Source organism: Vulpes lagopus, chromosome 2 (genome assembly GCF_018345385.1).
Source record: "Vulpes lagopus strain Blue_001 chromosome 2, ASM1834538v1, whole genome shotgun sequence".
Classification (NCBI taxonomy): Eukaryota; Metazoa; Chordata; class Mammalia; order Carnivora; family Canidae; genus Vulpes; species Vulpes lagopus.
The window spans coordinates 43,831,281-43,850,535 of NC_054825.1; the positions used below are offsets into that span (position 1 = coordinate 43,831,281).

A 19,255-nucleotide genomic window follows, 5' to 3' on the forward strand; every position below is an offset into this window, starting at 1 on the left:
GTCCACCCAAGGGTCACAGGTCTCTCGGCTGAGGCCTGGCCGTCTGGGAGGGGGACAGGCTCAACCTCCAGCAAGATCAAGGAGGTGCTGGGGCCCTGGGCCTCCTGAGCCTCGGCCCCGGCGGGGAGGGGGTTCAGGAGGAGGCAGGCCGGGGGCCCCGCGCGGAGGGCCGGGCAGGTCCAGGGCCTGGGGGCTCCCGCCGACCGTCCTCGGGGCTGCCTGGGGCTGCCTGGGGCTCCCTGGGGCTCCAGCCGGCCCTGCCAGGCGGGGCCGGGAGGGCACAGGTCCGTGGGGCTCCCGGGGCAGCACCTCCGGGCGCCCCCCCCCCCGTCGGGCTGACAGCGGCTCCCGGGAGAATTCAAACCGGGAAGGCGGGGGTCAGGGCGGGGGGGACGCGAGCGCAGCGCCCGGGCCCGGCGAGCGGGAGGCGCGACCTCCCCCGGCCCCGGCCCCGGCCCCGGCCCCCGCCCGCACTCACCTCTCGGGGCGCTGCGGTCCGGGCCACCCCGCGGCGGGCAGCATCGGCGGCTGCGGGGCGGCGCACGCGGCCGGGGCAGGGGAGGGGCGCGGGGTCCCCGGGGGCGCGGTACAAAGCGGCGGCGGCGGCGGCGGCGGCGGCGGCGGCGGCGGCGGCGGCGGGGGGCGGGGGCGGCGGGAGGAAACAATGTAGCCGCGCGGCCCCGCAGAGTTCCGCTTCCGAGCGCGGCCGGGCCGGGCCGGGCCGGGGCGGGGACGTGGCGGCCGGGCCGGGCCGGGGAGCCGGGGCCGGGGCCGGGGCCGGGGTCGGGGCGGCGGGCTCCCGCGCTGCAGGGCCGGGCGGGGTCTGGCGGCCGCGGGCTGGCCGGGAGCGGCCCCGACGGCGGGGGCGCCCCGCTCGGACCCCTCCCCGCGGGCCCCCGGGCGGGCGGGCGCGGGCGGGGGGCGGCGGCGGACACGCTGGGCTCGCCCGGGCTCCGCCGGAGGAAGCTCGCAGGCCTGGCGAGAGGAAGCGCGGCCCGGATCCTCCGCCCGCCGCAGCGCGCCTGCGCGAGGGGCCTGCCCGGGGCGGCGGGGCGGGGGCGGGTCGGCGCCCCCTGCCGGGCGCCGGGGGCACTGCAGGGGGTGTGTCCGCGCCCTGCCCTGCCGGGCCCTGCGCTGCCCGGCCCTGCCCTGCCCTGCCCTGCCCTGCCCCCGCCGCGCCCCGCGCCCTCCCGGGGCAACCCCGCCGGCTGCGGGCTCGGGCCCCGCGCGGGAGCCACTGAGGCCCGGCCTCGGCCGCCCTCCCCCGACCCGGCCGCAGACACGGGGCCTCGCTGGCAGCCGCGAGCAGGCGTCCGTTCACTCACTCATTCATTCGCCGGCTTCTGGCCCTGCCGTGCAGCCTCCGGGAGGGGCCGGCCCTCCTCCCCGTCGCGGGCCTCGGCGGGATAACGGGCGGGCCGGCAGCCCGGTGCAGAGACACCGAGAGCTGGGGGACGAGGTCCGGGAAGGCAGAAAAGAGGGGCCGGCGGATGGGAGGACTTAATAGAACTGGGACCCCAAGTGGGGGAACCGCGTGGACAAGGGTAGGGAATGGGGGGAGCCCTCGAGGGCTCCGGGAAGCCTAAAGAGCTCAGTAGGGCTGCAGCTGGCAGTGGGGCTTCAGGACAGGTCTCTGCAAGCTGCGGGGACAAGAGATCCAAGCAAGGAACCTTGTGGGACTTCCTTGGACTTTATTTTCAGCCTGGAGGCAATGAGGTTGTGGTCGGCAGCTGTGTGACCTTGGGAAAGTTACCTAAACCCTCTGTGCTACGGTTTTCCCCATTTGGTAAAATGGGGGAAATAAGAGCACCAATTTCTTAAGGTTTTTGTGGTGAGGAAATGAGTTAAGTCATGTAAAGTGCTTAGTGTGCAGTAGTTGGCACGTGATCGGCGCTCAGTCAAGCACCACTGTGACACGTCCTAGTCAATGAGGAGCAGGAACATGGTCTGCTCTGAGCTACAGGAGCAGACAGTGTGTGTGGTTGTGTGTGTGTGTGTGTGTGTGTGTGTGTGTGTGTGTGTTGGGGAGGTGGTCAGTGACGGAGGGGAGACCAGACTCTGGTGTAGGTAGGAGGCATCGAGGCACTTCTTAGGGACTGGGCCCTGAAGGAAGAGTCAGGGTTGGGTGGGCAGAGAGGAGGGGCACATCTGGTGGGGGACATGACATATCCTGGCAAGGTCTAGTATACCCAGACTGAAGGCCTGAGAGGGACAGTAATGGGCCTGTGGGAGAGTGAGCTGGAGAGACAGTACGGCTGCGGTGTGCAAAGAACCTCAAATGCCAGGAGCCTGACTTGGGTGTGCCTCCCTGGACAAACCACAGGCTGGCCCTGTGACCCAATGTACCCCTGGGCCAGCTTCCCGGGGAGGGGCTAGCCCTCTGAGGAGGGAAGCAAGGGCCCCTCAGTGGCACAGTCCATTAAGTGTTCCACTTGATTTTGGTTCGGGTTATGACCTCAGCATCATGAAATCGAGCCCCGAGTTGGGCTCTGCACTGGGCAGTGGAGCCTGCCTAAGATCCTCTCTTTCCAGGGATCCCTGGGGGTGCTCAGTGGTTTAGCGCTGCCTTTGGCCTGGGGCGTGGTCCTGGAGTCCCGGGATCGGGATCGAGTCCCGCATCGGGCTCCCTGCATGGAGCCTGCTTCTCCCTCTGCCTGTGTCTCTGCCTCTCTCTCTCTCTGTCTGTCTCTGTCTCTCATTAATAAATAAATAAATAAATAAATAAATAAAGTCTTAAAAAAAATATTCTCTCCCTCCCTTTGCCCCCACCCTCCACACATGTTTGCACTCACTCACTCTCTCTAAATAAATAAGTAAATAAGTGATTTAAAAACAAGAAAGGGAGGGAATTAGTAGTCACACCTCTGCCCTTTGAGGAGACATCAAGTCTCAGAGATTGCTATGGTGTAATGGGAAAAGAGCACAGATTGGGGGCTCAAATCTCAAAGTTGAATCTCAGCTGGGCCACTTACTAGCTGTGTGACCTTGGGCTAGCTACTTAAGGTCTCTGAGCTCAGTTTCCTCTTTTATAAGATCAGGCTCAAAATATCCTTCTGCTCATGAGAGATGCTGCAGATTCAGCAAGATAACAGCCCTGGGTGTGGGGGTGAGGAGGGTGCTCAGCTCGGTTGGTTTCCCTTTCTTTCCTCTGAGGTCAAGATGGAATGATAAAGTAGTGCCATGTGGGGCAAATGTCAGCCTGCAGGAAAGCACTGCAGCAGCTTTGCAAAAGGCTTTTGAAAGGGAGAAGTTGACCTCTCTTCTCCCCAGATGGGCTCAGCTGGCGAAATGGGAAAGGACTGTGGGGATTTGGGGGAAATGCTATAATTTGTGTTCCAGTTTTGTCACCAACCCATCTTCCTTTTCCCCCAACACACTTTATTTTCTCCCCTGGTTTGCTGTGGCCAGGAGTGAACTTTGGAGTCAAATAAAGTTGCGTTTGGAGCCTGGCTCCACCTCTCCACGGCAGAGTGAAATATATTTTTTAACTTCCCCAAACCCCAGGCCTAGGGGACATATCAATAAAGTGCCCTGGCCTGCTTGGTATCCTCTGGTGGGAGAGCTAACTAATTTCCAACTTCCCCAGTCACTTCTCTTTTAGGCACTCACTCAACAAACACTGAGCACCTACTCAGTGCCAGCCACCGTCCTGGATGCTAGAGATGAAGGCATAAAGCGAGGTCACATGGTCCTTGCCCAGCAGGATAAACAAACAGGGTGATTAGACACTGTGGCAGGAAGGCAGTGAATGCTGGATGGAGTAGAACGGGCGAGGGGAGCCAGGCACAGAGGCTCAGCAGCTTGAGGGACGACAGTCAGAAGGCCAAGGTGATAAGGCCCATAAGTAGGGGAGAGAGATATTGGAGGAAGGGGCCAGGTCCTGGGGATCCTTGTGGGCCAGGCATTTTATTACACGAGTTTGGAGCTTATTATATGGCCAGTGGGGAGCCAGTGGTGATGGCCATGGGCCCCTGGGGACAAAGGTGGGCCACCTGATGGCTCTTCCTTAGGCGCTATTTGTGCGGAATAAGGGCACATGAGAAAGTGGGCCTAATCCCTGGGTATGGCTGGAGCATCTGAGGAAATGGTGGTGCTCTTTGTTGAGGTGGTGAGGATTTGGGAGGGAGGATAATGCTCAAAAGCTGGGTTCTGGACAAACTGGGCTTAAGACACCTGTGAGACCTGGAGATGTCACGTTGGCGTTTGCAGCCAAGCTCTACAGACCAGGCCACCGAGGCTTGGATGTAAAGACCTTTCCCAGATACCCACCCCCAGGACTGGGATACGGGTCTGAGAACTGCCAAAGCCTGGAGCACCAAACAGCCTCAAAACTCAGCAGAATTTAGGGGGAAAAAAATCATCAGAGAAGGAAAGTCCTTGGGTTTTAGGACGGCGGAGTAAATTTAAGAGGAGCACACCCCGCCTCCCCCAGGCCAAGTAGGCTCAGCACTCACTCGCTCTCCCAGGGCTGGGCTACTTGTCTCCACCCTGGGGGGAGTCAAAAAAAAGAGAGGCTGGAAACTCCTGGATGTGGAGGATGATGCTCATTTAACATTCTGGCTACAGGGCAGCCTGGGTGGCTCAGTGGTTTGGTGCCTGCCTTTGGCCCAGGGTGTGATCCTGGAGACCTGGGATCGAGTCCCATGTCGGGCTCCCTGCGTGGAGCCTGCTTCTCCCTCTGCCTCTCTGTGTCTCTCATTAATAAATAAATATCTTAAAAAAAAAAAAAAAAGACATTCTGGCTACATTTAACAACATGAGCTAGGCTTGGATTGGTTGCTGGTGGCCAGAAGCCCAGGGCCAAGGCCAAGCACCTTTGTGGATGGTGTGTTGTCAGCCCCTTGGAAAGGGAAGGACCTCTCCCTCTCTCCATCCTGCCTCCTCCCCTCCCCCAGTCTCTTTGCATCTGAGATGACAGTTTAGAGAAGCTGGTGTGAAATAGTTTGAAACTCAGACCTTCTGGGCGGTCCCCCAGGGCAGAAAACAGGAAGCCAAGATTAAAGGCAGATTTCCAGCAAAGTCCCCTTCTAACTTCCTGCAGAGCAGGTGCTGGGGCTGAGCTGTGAGTCTCTGCCCTTGCTTGACAGAGGCACCGGCACCTCAGCCGCCTGCCTTGGGAGCTGTTCTATGGCCTTGCCATCACCATCCCCAGTGGGGAGCTCCTGCTAGGCTCTGGGGGAAGGCACTTCCTCCAGGAAGAGGCTATGGCAGATGGAAGGGGGGCTCACTGGGAAAGAGGCTAGTGGCACTGAAAGGAAATAGCACCTGGGGACACCAGGTGACGTGAGACCAAGTGGAAAGGGCATGGGCTTCTGGGTCACTCAGGCCTGCTGTGAATGCCACTGCCCTGCTGCAGGCTCTCAATGACCCGAGGATGGCGGGGTTGGGGGCTGGGGGATGTTGGGGAGTGGAAGCAGTAGAAAGAGGGGCTTGGGGGAAGGTGACCAGAGCAACCAGGCCAATGTCAAGGGCCAAGAGTCTCTAAAGAGAACAGGAACCAGGAAACAGCAAGAGGCCACAGTGGCCTCTGACATCTCAAAGCCAGGGGCAGCTCAGCTAGAGGGCCAAGCTGATAAAATCCAGTGCGGCTAAAATCTCAGGGAAGCAGTGGCCTGTATGAGCCTCCCCTGGGACCTCTGTCCCTTCCTGACCTGCGGGCCAGCAGGCTTCCGCAGCTCTGTCAAGTCAAGAGGCCGCACAGGCCCATGAAGGGGCACGGCCTTGGCCTTCCACATAAGCCCTTGTGCTTCGGCCTGAACGCCCACCCCTACAAAGCTGTCCTTGGGAGGGAGCAGTGCCTGCCTGGAATCCAGGGCTGTCACACATTGAAAAGTTCCCTCCTTGGGCTGGTAGGGTTTATCATGAGGATGAGGTGCTGGCCTGGGAAACTGAGGCTCTGGGAACAGACCTTGCTACTGACTTTGGGCAAGGCCTCCCCGTCTAGGCCTCAGCCTCCACACCTGTGTGGTGAAGGCTCACACCTGGGGATCTCCTGCAGCTCTGGCTCCTTGTGCACAAGCATAGGTGGCTGCCAACTGCCTCCCAACTTCTGACTTCCCGGGACCAGGCAGCTGCCATTTGCTGAGCACCCACTGTGTGCCAGACGCCTCATTATTATGGATGATGACGGCTAATATCTACTGAGCACTTCCTATGCATGAGCGCATTTTTTTTTTTTTTAGATTTTATTTATTAATGAGAGACACAGAGAGAGAGGCAGAGACACAGGCAGAGGGAGAAGCAGGCTCCCCGCGGGGGCTTGATGTAGACCTCCGTCCCAGGACCCCGGGATCACACCCTGAGGGGAAGGCAGATGCTCAACGGCTGGGCCGCCCAGGCGCCACTGTGCATAGCATGTTTTTGTGTCAAGTTAAGGTCCGTTCTCTGCACTGCACCAGTTTGCTCCAGGGACATTTCCTAGGAACTTGGTCTTTCGTTTTGATGCAACAGTGGTCAAAGGCGTCTTGATGGCGGTGGCTTGGTGGCTTTAGTGGTGTTAGTGATGGCGACCCAACTGCAAGGTCACTGGGGAGCTGGTGGCTCCCACTCTTGTGGCCTGAGGCTGTCCATACACAGGCCCTCCCCTACCACACAGGGGTTAACTGGCCGGTCCCCTGACCTCAAAGGTCATGGGTCCTGGGTGGGCTGATTTAGAATCTTGCAGAGGTGGGAGGCTGCAGAGGTAAGTCCATGGCATGAACTGGCCGAGGTACCTGTCATCCCTGCAAAGTGTCTCAGTGCCTCCCTCATGGCACATATTTATCTCCTCCTCCACCTCTGTCTTCTTGGAATGTTCTGGCTACTGGGGCATGGATGTTAAACGAGGTGATGAGAGTCACCAGGAGGGTGTGCAGGCGTGCTGTGGGTTCAGAGCAGAGGAGCCCTCCTCACCTCAGTGCTCAGACCCAGCCTAGGAGGCAGGCAGAAGGGAGCAGAGGCCGTGGAGCTGGAATGGGGAGGGAGGCCAGGATGGAGAGAGGGGCAGGGCAGGGGGCAGAGGCCCAGAGCAGAGCCTCCCTTGCTGTGCAGAGTCTGTGCACCTCCTCCCCAGGCAGAGGGACCCTGCTCTTTGAGGTTTTTACCACAGTGCTGGCTGTGCATTTGCAGTTTTAAAGCTACTCCTCCCTACAGGTGGATAACTGACTGCCTCTCTGTCCTCCGGGAAGCTGCTGCAATGATCGTCCCAAATCCCAAGGCTAGATCCCTCCTCTGTGCTGGATCCCTCAGCATCGGGGCACCGACTACCCCTTTGTGGGGGCTTCCTGATATGCCCTTAGGGGCCAAAATGCAGCACCCAGAGGTTGGCTGAAAGACCGAGTAATGTGAATTTCCGCTGACAATAATAATAATAACTAGGTAACACTCCTGAAGGGCTGACGATGTGCCAGACCTCTGGCACTTCACCTGTCTTAATGGTCACTTTAGCCTCGCCATATACTCGCAACGTAAGGACCATTGTTATCTCCATTTTGCAGATACAGAACCTTCAGAGGGATTCCATGGGGGAGCTTGGTTGCCAGATCCTGGGTGGGGGAGGAAGGGCCCAGGACCCTGCTGCATCCCTATCACCCAGTTTATTTTTTTTAATAAATTTTTATTTATTTATGATAGTCACACAGAGAGAGAGAGAGAGGCAGATACACAGGCAGAGGGAGAAGCAGGCTCCATGCAGGGAGCCCAACGTGGGACTCGATCCCGGGTCTTCAGGATCGCGCCCTGGGCCAAAGGCAGGCACCAAACCGCTGCGCCACCCAGGGATCCCCCTATCACCCAGTTTATTGGGAGAGCTCTGGGTTAGAGTCCCGGCCTCACTCCTGCCCAGCTGTGTGACCTTAAGCAAAAGTCACTGAACCTTTCTGAGGCTCAGTTTCCTCCTCCCTAAAATGGACACGAGGGGCCCACCTCATGGGGTGCTTGTGATGCTGACCGGAGGCTGCGTGAAGTTAACCACTTAGCACGGTGCTTCGGCACAAAGCGCGCTTTCGCTCACTGGCAGGCAGAAGAGGATTTTGCTCTGAGTGCCCACAGGCTCTGTGGTTCTGGCACTGCCCCATTGCCCTCTCAGCACTGGGCACAGCTGCCTGAGGCCTGTCTGTGCCCGGCCCTGAGTGGGTTCCGTGGCTGCCCAGTTCAAACCCTCCTCCAGCCACGCACCAGATATCCAGGGCACGTTCACTACTCTCCGGGCTCCGGAGCCCCTGGGATTGGGCAGGGCGGAGCGTGCTCGGTTCTCCCCAGGAGTGCTGGGCTCACAAACCCTCTTACGGGTTGACACCCCTCTCTGTGCTGCCCGGAGACTCTCATCTGTCAGGTGTCATCTTCAAGCTGAACCAACCTCCACCCAGAAGTGCCCAGGCCCTGCCTTGCAGATTGGAAGCCCCGTTAGGGCTCTTTTGCCTTCTTCAGGCGAACTGATTTGGGGAAAGCAAGAAAAGAGGTCCTGGGGGGCCCCCAGGTGCAAAGGTTGGAAGTGTGCCCCAGGGCAAGGAAAAGGAGCAGGAGGTTTGCTGGGCTTGGGCTGTGCAAGCTGGAGTAGCTGGGCTTTGGTGGGTCTCCGGTCAAGCTTTTGCAAATCACATGCAAATCCTCCCGCCCAGGTGTTGTACCCGTGAATAGCCTGGTGGCCAACACCTGTCCTCATGGGAGATTAGGGCAGCTTTGGAAAGACTCCTCCCTTGGTTGGGAGTGGAGTGGAGCTGGGCAGGGAGGGGGCCCTCCCTGAGCTGAAGGAGGTTCCAGAAGCCACCTGAGTCAGGAATGAGGCCTGGAGGGTTTCCTCTGTGGGTTCCGGGGGGGTTAGGGGAGCTGGGGAGAAGTGTTCCCTCCCTCTGGTTGTTAGTTCCAACATATATAGTTGTTAGTTCCAAATATAGTTCCGAGCTATGGGTGTCTGGACGGGCCTGAGGACAGGGCCTGGCTCCTTTTCCTCTGTCTGTCCGAGGGGTGGCACAGAGTCTGTGGCAGGGCCGGTCTAGTCAAAGAGATGGCCCCCTTGTCCCCTAAGGACCCCCCCGCCCGCAGGGACCTTGCAACTCCGATTCCTCAGCAGCTAGGGCCGTAGCTGGACCTCGCCTGCAACTCCACTGGCCAGGCAGCAGGGCGAAGGGCGGCTGCAGAGACTGGTCAGGCCTGCCTGGGCTTGGAGCCCAGGCCCTCCTGCTTGGTTGGGTGAGCAAAGGATTAAGGTTGGGGTGACAGGACCAAAGCTTGGAAGGAGCTAGCCACGCCCCTGAGCTTGTGGTATGGAGAACAAAGCTTTGTGCAGCTAGGGTGACGGTGGTGTGTGACAGGGGGACACAGTGCCCCAAGCCCAGCGACCCTCGGAGATCACGTTCAGTGGCAGCGGCGGCTGAGGGCCAGGGCCAGCATCCTGTGCAAACTGCAGCGGAGCCTCATCTTAGCTGGCTTTTGTGGCCCTCCTCCTTGGGGGGCTGCCCTTTCCCCAGCCCGGGGCTCTGTCTTCTGCTTTTGGTAACAGTACGTTTATTTTTTGCTTCTGTGAGTCCAAGGTCGGTTTCCACTTGTCGTTTAGAAGCTTCCCCGGTGGCGCTGGCCCCACACCCACCGTGTGGCAAGAGCATGAGGTAAGGTCCTGCGTGGGAAGTGTCAGATTCATAACGGCGATTAGACAAAGGTCATCTTCTTCCCCTTGCACTCCTCGCGATGACTTCACTTCTGCTCTCTCTTTCAGAGTGAGCTTGGTCTCCACCAAGCTGCGGGCGGGGTGTGGGCGGGGTGCGTCTGGCCAGGCTTGGGGGGGACCAGCGCCCCTTGGTGGCCAGAGCGGAGGGGAGGCAGCCGGGCTGCAGGCAGGACAAAGCCCCAGGGCCCTGGCCAGCAGCCACAGAGCCACGTCCTGACAGCAGGTGTGTGTCTCTCTAGAAGCTGCCGGGAGCCTGGAGAGGACCCCGGCCCGACGTCAAGCAGGGCCAGGGCTGACCCTGTCCAGTGCGGAGGGCTGCAAAGTGTGCTCTGGGCAAGGCCGTCCTTGCAGATGAGGGCAGGGAACCAGAGATAAGGCCGCTTCCGGAGAGCGGGGGCCGCTCGGTCATCCCTTCACGCAGGCAGAAGCAAGCCCCTCCGGGAGCACCTCTAGGGCTTCTCTGTCTGGCTCTGGGACGGCTTTTTCCAGGCGGGGTGCTAGTGGGGGACAGCCAGGTCAGCCCCGGTGCCAGCATTCTCCGGGTCCTCGGGCTTCTCTCTGATTCCAGCCACACACACCCCGGCTCGCAGGGCACCTGGCCCGGCCTCGCTGACATCGCTGGCATTCTCCTGAGTGTCAGGAACAAGAGAAGGCGGGCAGGAAGGCACCCTCTGCGGACACCCCGCATGCTGGGTGTTTGTCACTTGGTCTCATTTGCTCCTTGTCCTCCGGGGAATGTAGCAGCGTCTAAGCCTTATCTGTACGGCTGGACGGAGGCTGAGAGGTGGCCTGCGGAAGCATCCCGAAGCCTGGCCTTCCTGTCCTGCCCCACAGGAGGCTCTCAGACAGGGGTCCATATGTGGGCCTAGGTGTGTGTGGGGTGACGGGCCGCGAGCTGGCTGTCTGCCACCCGCCTGCCCGTCCTCCCTTGAGGAAAAGGCGAGCTGCAGGCGCGGTGGTCCTGGGTGGCAGACAGTCCAGGTAGGAGGGTCGGGGGAAGGGTCTCAGAGCCCGGGGTGGCAGGGCTGGGAGGAGGGTGTGACGGGGCCGCCAAGGGTCAAACTTGTGGCCTCACTGGCTGCCCCCGGCTTTCCTGGTGAGCGCCCAGGGGTCCCGCTTTGGCGCAGGGAATTCCGCATGAGCTGCAAGAGCTGCCTCTGCAGAGCACCAGTGATGTCACCCTTGGCAAGGGACCTCCCCTTCTGCACCCTGTCCCCGTCTGCCCAGTGGGCATGAGTCTGCTATCCTCACCCACAGAGTGTCCCGAGGGCCACGTAGGCAAAGCGGCAGGAGGGACCCACAGAAAGGAGAGGCTCCGAGAACTCAGGCAGATTCTCAAGCAGAATCAGGGGAGCATCTGGATTCCAGACATCTTCCAGATTCCAACATTTAATTTCTTCAAATAGAAGACCCCTGAGAAGACGTCTGGGTGGCTCAGTGGTTTAGCACCTGCCTTCGGCCTAGGGCGTGATCCTGGAGACCCGGGATCGAGTCCCACATTGGGCTCCCTGCATGGAGCCTGCTTCTCCCTCTGCCTGTGTCTGTGCATATGTGTGTGTGTGTGTCTCATTAATAAATAAATAAAATCTTTAAAAAAAATAAGAGAAGAAGAAGACCCCTGAGAAGAGGTAGGTAGGAGTGTAGATCCTTGTAGGATGGGCCACTCTCTCCTTCTGGGCCTGTCAGTGCACCTGTGACCCTCATTTGCTCACCTGTTGCTCTGGTGAGGAGCGGAGTGAGTCCCCGGAGGTCAGGAAGGGTGGCCGCCATCGGTGTTCCTGGTGGCCCCGGCACAGAGAAGGTAATGGGTCAGCCTGGTGGGTGATGATTCCTTGAAGGTGGAAGTAAGAGAACAGGGTTGAAGTCCTGGCAGGGAGTTGGACAAAGAGTTTCTACTTTGAGTGGGGAGCTTTGCTCAGTGGCAGTATCGTAGCCAATGAGGTTTATCCGAGGCGCGATTATTGCTAATTAAAAACTTTTCTACTTTGAGTGGGTCTATGGAGACCAGGCCAGGGAATGATGGGGGTGGGGGTGGGGGTGGAGGAAGAGCATTCTCTGGCCATTCTTTTTTTTTTTTTTTTTTTTAAGGTTTTATTTATTTATTCATGACAGACACAGAGAAAGAGCGAGAGAGAGAGGCCAAGACACAGGCAGGGGAGAAGCAGGCTCCATGCAACCATCCCGATGGGGGACTCGATCCAGGGACCCTGGGATCCCGCACTGAGTAAAGGCAGGTGCCCAACCGCTGAGCCCCCAGGCGTCCACTTGCTCTCCGCATCCATGTCCTCTGGCCACTCCTAGTGGCCACTAGAATTTCTGAGTGAGAAAGACTGGAGACTTGTCCTGAAGCTGCATTTACAAAAGAAGTAAGTGTGTTGCCTGAGGTCGTCGGTTGGGGCGGGGCGGCTGCGAGGCCTGCGCTTCTCCGGGTGGCCACGAGGGGGCGGCGCAGGCCGCATTGTCGCCGCTCCCGCTCCCGGGAGGAGCCGGGCAGGGGCGGGGCGGGGCGGGGCGGGCGGATCCAGGCCTGCAGGGCGGGGCGGGGGCGGGGGCGGGGGCGGGGGGGGGGGCTTGGGGAAGGGCCGCTCTCCTGCCCACGGATCACAAGCCTGACTTTTTTGGCAGGGGCTTTCGTGGGCGGGTGGGAATATTTCCTTTGAACAATGAGCCCTGCCACTGGGTGAAATTTATAAAATTACTGGAAAGTTTATGAAAAAGACTGCAGTTGTGCAAGCTTCAAGGCAGAATGCATTACCCCTCCTGTGGGGGGGAGAGGGGACCGTGTGGCTCCTGGTGCACGGCAGCTGAACACTGCCTCCCACTCCCCTCCGAGGGCAGTGCCCAGACCCAGGTGCCCGGTGTGGGCCTCCCTGGAGGGCCTCTCATCATCCTCTGGGTGGGCAGGCCCTGTTGCTGGCTTTCTAGAATCCTGGGTTTGCACACCACCCTGAGGAAGCAGGCCTTGCAGGGCCTGGGAGGGGGCACTGGTGCACCTGAGGCAGGAGGTGGCAAGTGGGGGAGAAGGCAGCAGGTTCACCTTGCCAGGTTCCCCGGGTGCAGGGCACGGAGGCCCAGGACCTTCTTGGCGGCCGCAGGAGGGTAGGGCCACTGCCGAGTCCAGCCAGAGCCCAGGATGGCCCAGCAGTGGGGGCCTGGCCGGAGCTGGACAAGCCGCAGCCCCACATGAGGTGGCATCGCGGCAGGGGCCTGCCCGTCGAAAATAAAACTGCCCCTGCGCCCATTTCCTGGGTGCCCATGTACACCCCAGTTTCCTCATCTGTGCCCCGAGTACCGCTCACTAACTTATCCATTGCACATTTACCAGGTACTGCTCTCCTGCATCCCTGGCCTGGAGTCTGTCCTATGCCACTTCACTTGCTGGGCAAGCTCTGTGGTGTCCCCCGGGCCTCAGTTTCCTCATCGTGATAAAGGGTAAATAACAGTGTGTGCCTCGTGGCATTGCTGTGAGGATTAAAGCACCATCGGGCAATGAGGTCAGTGGGGCCTCGTTGCTGTCCTTGGGGAGAGCTCAGAATAAACGGGCCTCTCCACCCCGGGAATGTGCATATATACGCCCTGGGAACTGAGGTTTGTACACAGAATAGGCAGCCTTTTAAGATTTTATTTATTTTTTTCAAAAAATTTTTATTTAAAGTCAATTTAGTTAACTTGGAGTGTATTATTAGTTTCAGGGGTAGAATTTAGTGATTTATCAGTTGCATGGAACACCCAGTGCTCATTCCATCACGTGCCCTCCTAGCGCCCATCCCCCCTAGCACCCCTCAGTTTGTTTCCTATAGTTTCTAAAAGCGTCTCTTATGGACAATTTTATTTATTTATTTTGAGAGAGAGAGAGTGTGTGGGTGCGAGACAGGCGGAGCAGAGGGAGAGAGACAATCTCAAGCAGACTCATCTGCTGAGCACGGAGCCTGATGTGAGGCTTGATCCCACCACGTGTAAGATCCTGACTTGAGCCAAAAGCAAAAGTCAGAAGCTCAACTGACTGAGCCCCCCAGGCGGCATCTTGATAGAGGCACATTTCGGAGGCCGGTACCAGGTGGAGGAGGGTCCAACTCCAGGCCCAAGATGACCACGGCAGGTCAGCAGCTTGGCTGCCTGTAAGCTGTGCTCAGTGCTCCTGGCACGTGTGTACACGCCTGTGTGTACGCGCCTCTGTTTTTCCCTCCCTCAGTCCCTGAGGTGGTCTGGGGTGGTGAGGGGAGGCAGGGCAGAGGCAAGGGAATGGCAAACTTTTTTCTCCCCTTAATCTCTGCCCTTGGGGGGGATCCCTGGGTGGCTTAGTGGTTTGGCGCCTGCCTTTGGCCCAGGGCATGATCCTGGAGACCCAGGATGGAGTCCCACGTCGGGCTCCCGGTGCATGGAGCCTGCTTCTCCCTCTGCCTGTGTCTCTGCCTCTCTCTCTGTGTGTGTCTCTCATGAATAAATAAATAAAATCATTAAACAAAATTCTTAAAAAAAAATCTCTGCCCTTGGTCTCCGTGATCCTGCAAACAGTCCCAAAATATGCAGCCTGAATACCACTGAGTTATGGCCTCAGAACATCTAGGTACCAGTTCTGCTCGCCAGCTTTGCTAGGGAAGCTGTTTCCCCTTCCCTGAGCCTCTGTCTCTCCATTTCTAAAGCAGGGTTAGGGGTTATTTAGTGAGTGGGGCTCTACCTTCCCGGAGACGAGGGGTACCGTAACTTGTCCATGAAAACATGTAAGCCCTTTCCTGCCTCAGGACCACATACTGGTCCCTCTGCTCGGAACTGCTCTCCTTAGCTCTTCCTGTTCAATTCTACGGACCTCTGCTGACAAGCCTGCCTTCATCAACCCATCTTAAGTCATCATCCCTATCTGTCTCTTCATAGTGCCCTTACTTCTTCTTCTTCTTATTGTTATTTTTTTAAGATTTACTTATTTTTTTAAGATTTATTTATTTATTTATTAGAGACACAGAGAGACACACATACAGAGAGAGGCAGAGACACAGGCAGAGGGAGAAGCAGGCTCCATGCAGGGAGCCCGACACGGGACTCGATCCCAGGTCTCCAGGATCACGCCCTGGGCTGAAGGCGGCGCCAAAGCGCTGAGCCACCTGGGGCTGCCCAGTAGACTACAAATTCCACGAAAGCAGAAGATAACCATCCTAATCTGGTTTGTTGCCATCTCTCCACCAGCTAGCATAGCACCTAGTACATAATAGGCGTTCAATCAGTCTAACATAGATTCTTTTGTTTGAAATAGGAAATCTCTATACAAGGTACAAAGTCCAAAAGTCACAAAAGGATGAAATCTCTCTCAAGCCCATGTCCTCTAGATGTGCATTACCTTCTTTAGAGAAGAGACATTTTTTCTTATACAACTTTGCAGGATATTCTCTGCAAATGTCAGTATTCTTTCTTTCTTTCTTTCTTTCTTTCTTTCTTTCTTTCTTTCTTTCTTTCTTTCTTCTTTCTTTCTTTCTTTCTTTCTTTCTTTTTCTTTCTTTCTTTCTTTCTTTCTTTCTTTCTTTCTTTTTCTTTCGATTTTATTTATTTATTTGACAGAGAGAGCACAAGCAGGCAGAGTGGCAGGCAGAGGGAGAGGGCGAAGCAGACTCCCCGCTGAGCAGGGAGCCCGATGTGGGGCTCTATCCCAGGACCCTGGATCATGACCTGAGCCGAAGGCAGATGCTCAACCCGTGAACCACCCAGGTTCCTCCTTCTATGGTTTTATTACCAACATTTAAATTTTTTATGCATTCGAATTTATTTTGGCCTTAGGAGGGAGGTAAGTATCTGCATTTTTCAACATTATTTATTCAAGAATATACCTTTCCCGCACTGATTGGAAATGATACTTTGTAGTAAGAACATGAATGAATGAATAAATGAATGAGTGACTTGGTAGCATTGCCGAGAACAAAAACTCACTGCTCTATCATTTGCTACACGGCACCAGACCTCATTGTTATCACTGGGGTTCACCTCCAAAGGCCTGCTCTAACCCTAGTGTCCTCTGAACCTCCAAGGTGGAGCTGGTGTGGAGTGCACAGTTGTAGGTCCTGGGGTGCCCAAGTACATGAGTGGGCCAGTGGGGGGTAGTGGTAGGCGTGGGTATGCATTTCAAACGCCAGTCCTGGGGGTGTGGGTTGAAGGCTGTGGACGGGGCGAGAGGGTACTCAGTCTCGGGGGGCACATGCCCACGGGCAGGTGTGGGCCTGGAGCGGTCCAGTGTTACACGTGTGCGTGAGTTTGCCAGGTGTGTGTTCAGGTGCGGCAGCACAGCGGCCAAGTATGTGCGTGCTTGCAGCCGGCATGTGTCTGCAGGTGTGCCTGCTATCTCCCTGCCCTCTGGGCCACCGGAGCCACCTGCTTGCGTGCCTGAGAGTCCTTGTCCCGGAGCTGAGAGTCGTGAGAATGGAGGACTCTCTCAGTCCCCAGATCAGTGCTTCCTCTACGGTGGGGGTGGCTGCGGGGAGGTGGCCTGCTTAATTAGACAGGTCAAGGAGCCCTGTTATTGCTTCTCTTGCCCACGGCATGGTCACACCTGGAGACCTGCACCTGGTGGCGCACCTACCTGGGCAGGGGGAACAGAGCTGGGGGAGTGGTGGGAAAACAAGTGGCAGGGGCAAGATCCAGCCGGACCTCAGCTTCCACCACACACAGGACAAGGCTGTGCTCTGGGCTGCAGCGCCCACCCACCAGGCCAGGAGTGCCCGGCCCCAGGGATGGTCCCCTGCAGTCCCCCCACACACGCACCCACCCCCCACACACACACACACCCACCTCCCCACACACACACACGCTGCACGGCTTCTAGGTGGGGAAATTGATGCTGATACAGGGGTGGTCTATCCAGAGCCTCTGTCACTAGCCCACCTGGCGTGAAGCCACTGACACATGCCACTGGGTGCCGACAGGCATAGTGGAAGAAGAGCCCCCACCCCCAGCCTCAGCCTCCATCGTCCCTGGCCTTAGAGAACCCCCAGCCTGGAGGGGGGGTGCTGCACCCACTTGGAGGTAATGTGCATGCGTGGGTGCGCAAGTTGGGGTGGGGTGTAGGTGAAGGCGGTGCTCTACAAGTGAAACCCTGTGTGTTGCAAGGATTTTTTTTTAAGATTTTATGTATTTATTCATGAGACAGAGAGAGAGGCAGAGACACAAGCAGAGGGAGAAGCAGGCTCCACGCAGGGAGCCCGATGTGGGACTCGATCCTGGGACCCCAGGATCATGCCCTGGGCCAAGGCAGACACTCAAGGCTCCACCGCTGAGCCCCTCAGGTGCCCCATTGGAAGGACTGTTGAGGGAGAGTGAGAATGTCCTTAGCCCCCCAGCAGAGGCCCCGCACTCTCTGGAGGGACTTCTGGGGCCCCGAGCTCCTGGCCGTCTGCAGTGGAAGCTTGGCCCAAGCTGGCCCCTTCTCCCTCTCAGCCTTGCTGGCTCAGCCCTGGGCCCCGACCGACCATCCCTGGACTGGCGTCCTGCTGTCCGTCCCTCCCTCGGTTGGAGACGCTGGAGGCAGGCCGGCGCTAGAGACACAGAGATGAACGAGACCGGGCTCCTGGGCTCCTGAGGAGCAGGCGAGGGTGCCTTTGCCAGGGGGGTGTGGGAAGCCTCGTGGCCCTGCTGCTCCCCCAGCCAGTCCGGGAAGCCAGTCCAGGTCTAGGGACAGAATGCACCCAGAGCGAGAGGCCGGGAGCCCATGGAAGCCCTCCCCTTTAGCAGCGTGGGGTTCTCCAGGGGCTTCCCTGGGGCAGGCGTGGAGGGGGGAGGCCTGTCCCACCAGGAGGTGACTTTCCTTCCGACAGCTCCTTCTCACGCAATTAGCCGGAAGGGGTTGGGGGCCTATTGTTCCCTGGCACGCCAGCACCCCCAGCCCTCCCCAGCTTCTGGGTGGGGGGAACGGTGGAAGGAAGTGGGCTGAGCCCAGGCCCTGGCAAGACCCCAGTGAGGGTGTAGGGTCCCGGGAATGCTGGCTCACACATGTTCGCCTGGTGTATGCACAGCTGCAAATGCAGCACATGTGTCTTGAGTCTGATCTTGCCCGGAGACATTTTTTCCCAGCATTCCTGGTGTGTGTGTGTGTGTGTGTGTGTGTGTGTGTGTGTGTGTATCGAGCACTGACCTAATACCTGGCACTTTACACACCCTATATCATCAAGCCTCCCAGCAGCCCTGTGGGATAAGATTGTCATCCCTAGTTACACCGTGAGAAAAGCTACACTCGGAAGGGTTATGCAACCGGCCCAGGGTCAGGTGTGAGCTGGGATTTGGGCCTCTCTGCGAGCCAGCCTCCTGCCCTATCTCCTTTCCTTTCCTAGGCCCTGCTGGGGATTGGACTCCAATCATTGATTACCTGCCAGGAGGAAATGGGAGGTGCAGAAGTGAAGGGGCAGTCTGGGGAAAGCTATCGAGTATCACCATGTTATCCTTCTAAAACCAGAGAAATCTGCTGGTCCCCGGGGCTTCTGGGGAGAGCACAGTGACCAGAGAACCAGAGGTGGCCCCCCTCACTAGTGCAAGCTGAGGGCTTTGTGCTGGGCAGGTTCCTTACCCCAGAGCTCCCCCTCCTTTGCACAGCTGAGAGCCCACTGCTATCATCGCACATCTTTGAGTTACAGCCCGAACTCCGTGGGGATCCTACGAACCCGTGGTGTGGTTATGTCATGGTAGAAACCCAAGCAGGACACAGGGCTTGGGGGCTATTTTTGAGGGAGGGGATCATCAAGAGATGGGGAGCTCAGCTAAGGGTGATTCAGGGGCAAGAGCCAACGGCAAGGATGAGGTGGAGGGCCGACCCGAACCCAATAAACTTCATGCTAGGAAAATCCAGCCTCTGCTTGGCTTCTCAGATGTGCATCTGCCACCCTTCTTTCAGTCTGTCCCCTCCTCAGATTTGTCACCTGGATAATCTTTCCCAGGAGCAAGTTGCCTTAGGACAGAGGCTTATGTGGGCAGATGTGGATTCATTTGCATAATGGCTGAGGGGATCCTGGGAGAAGGGTCACCCTGAACTCAAAGGGACCAAGGCAGGACCACCTGGCTCAGTGGCACAGTGCCATGCAGAGAAGGTTGAGCTGTCTTGGAGTAAGAACAGGTGCCTTCCTCTAATTAGTCGGGAGACTCAGTCTTGCAGTGTCAGAGGAGGTTGAGGACAAGGACAAGGTTTCTCTGCACTGAGGGTGTGAGGAGGGCTGGGCAGGGCAGGAAGAAAACAAAGGAGCTGCTGTGTGGCTCCGCTGCTTTCAGCCTCTGGTCGTCTCTCCTGTCCCTGGTATACTAGGCACTCCTGCAAATACAGCCAGGGTGCCTGCGTGGATCAGAGGTGACCGCTGCCCCAGGGGGACCCAATCACTGACTAACCTGTGACCGCTCACCTATAAGGCCTGTCCAAAAGATGGCTTGCACGCATCCCATTCCTCTCCAAGAATGTGAACTAAGTCCTAGTAGGTGGATGATACTTAAGATAAAAAGACTTGAGAACCTGACTGAACAGCTGGGGGACAGAGGAGTCATTGAACTTTCCCCCTGAGGCCAAGGCGGGGTTCCCACTGTTTCATCTCCACCAGAATGACCACCTGCCCGTGCACGGCACTTCCAAGTGTGCCAGAGCCTAAAGTGAGGCTG

At 57.9% G+C, this 19,255-nt stretch overlaps 1 protein-coding gene and 1 pseudogene across 2 annotated transcripts in view; one reads left to right on the forward strand and one right to left on the reverse strand.

The window, feature by feature from the left end:
* The window catches only part of CSK (C-terminal Src kinase), a 37,302-nt gene that overhangs the window by 17,592 nt on the left and 455 nt on the right, over positions 1-19,255 (reverse strand). Inside the window, exon 2 of one of the 2 annotated variants that reach the window (XM_041744954.1) lies at positions 11,356-11,474. The gene's annotated coding sequence lies outside the window, so the exon portion shown is untranslated. Of the gene's footprint in view, positions 1-478; positions 1,012-11,355; positions 11,475-19,255 lie in introns of those variants that run through there. The other variant, XM_041744953.1, reaches the window with a different exon arrangement.
* On the forward strand, positions 11,551-11,732 carry LOC121486044 (annotated as a pseudogene).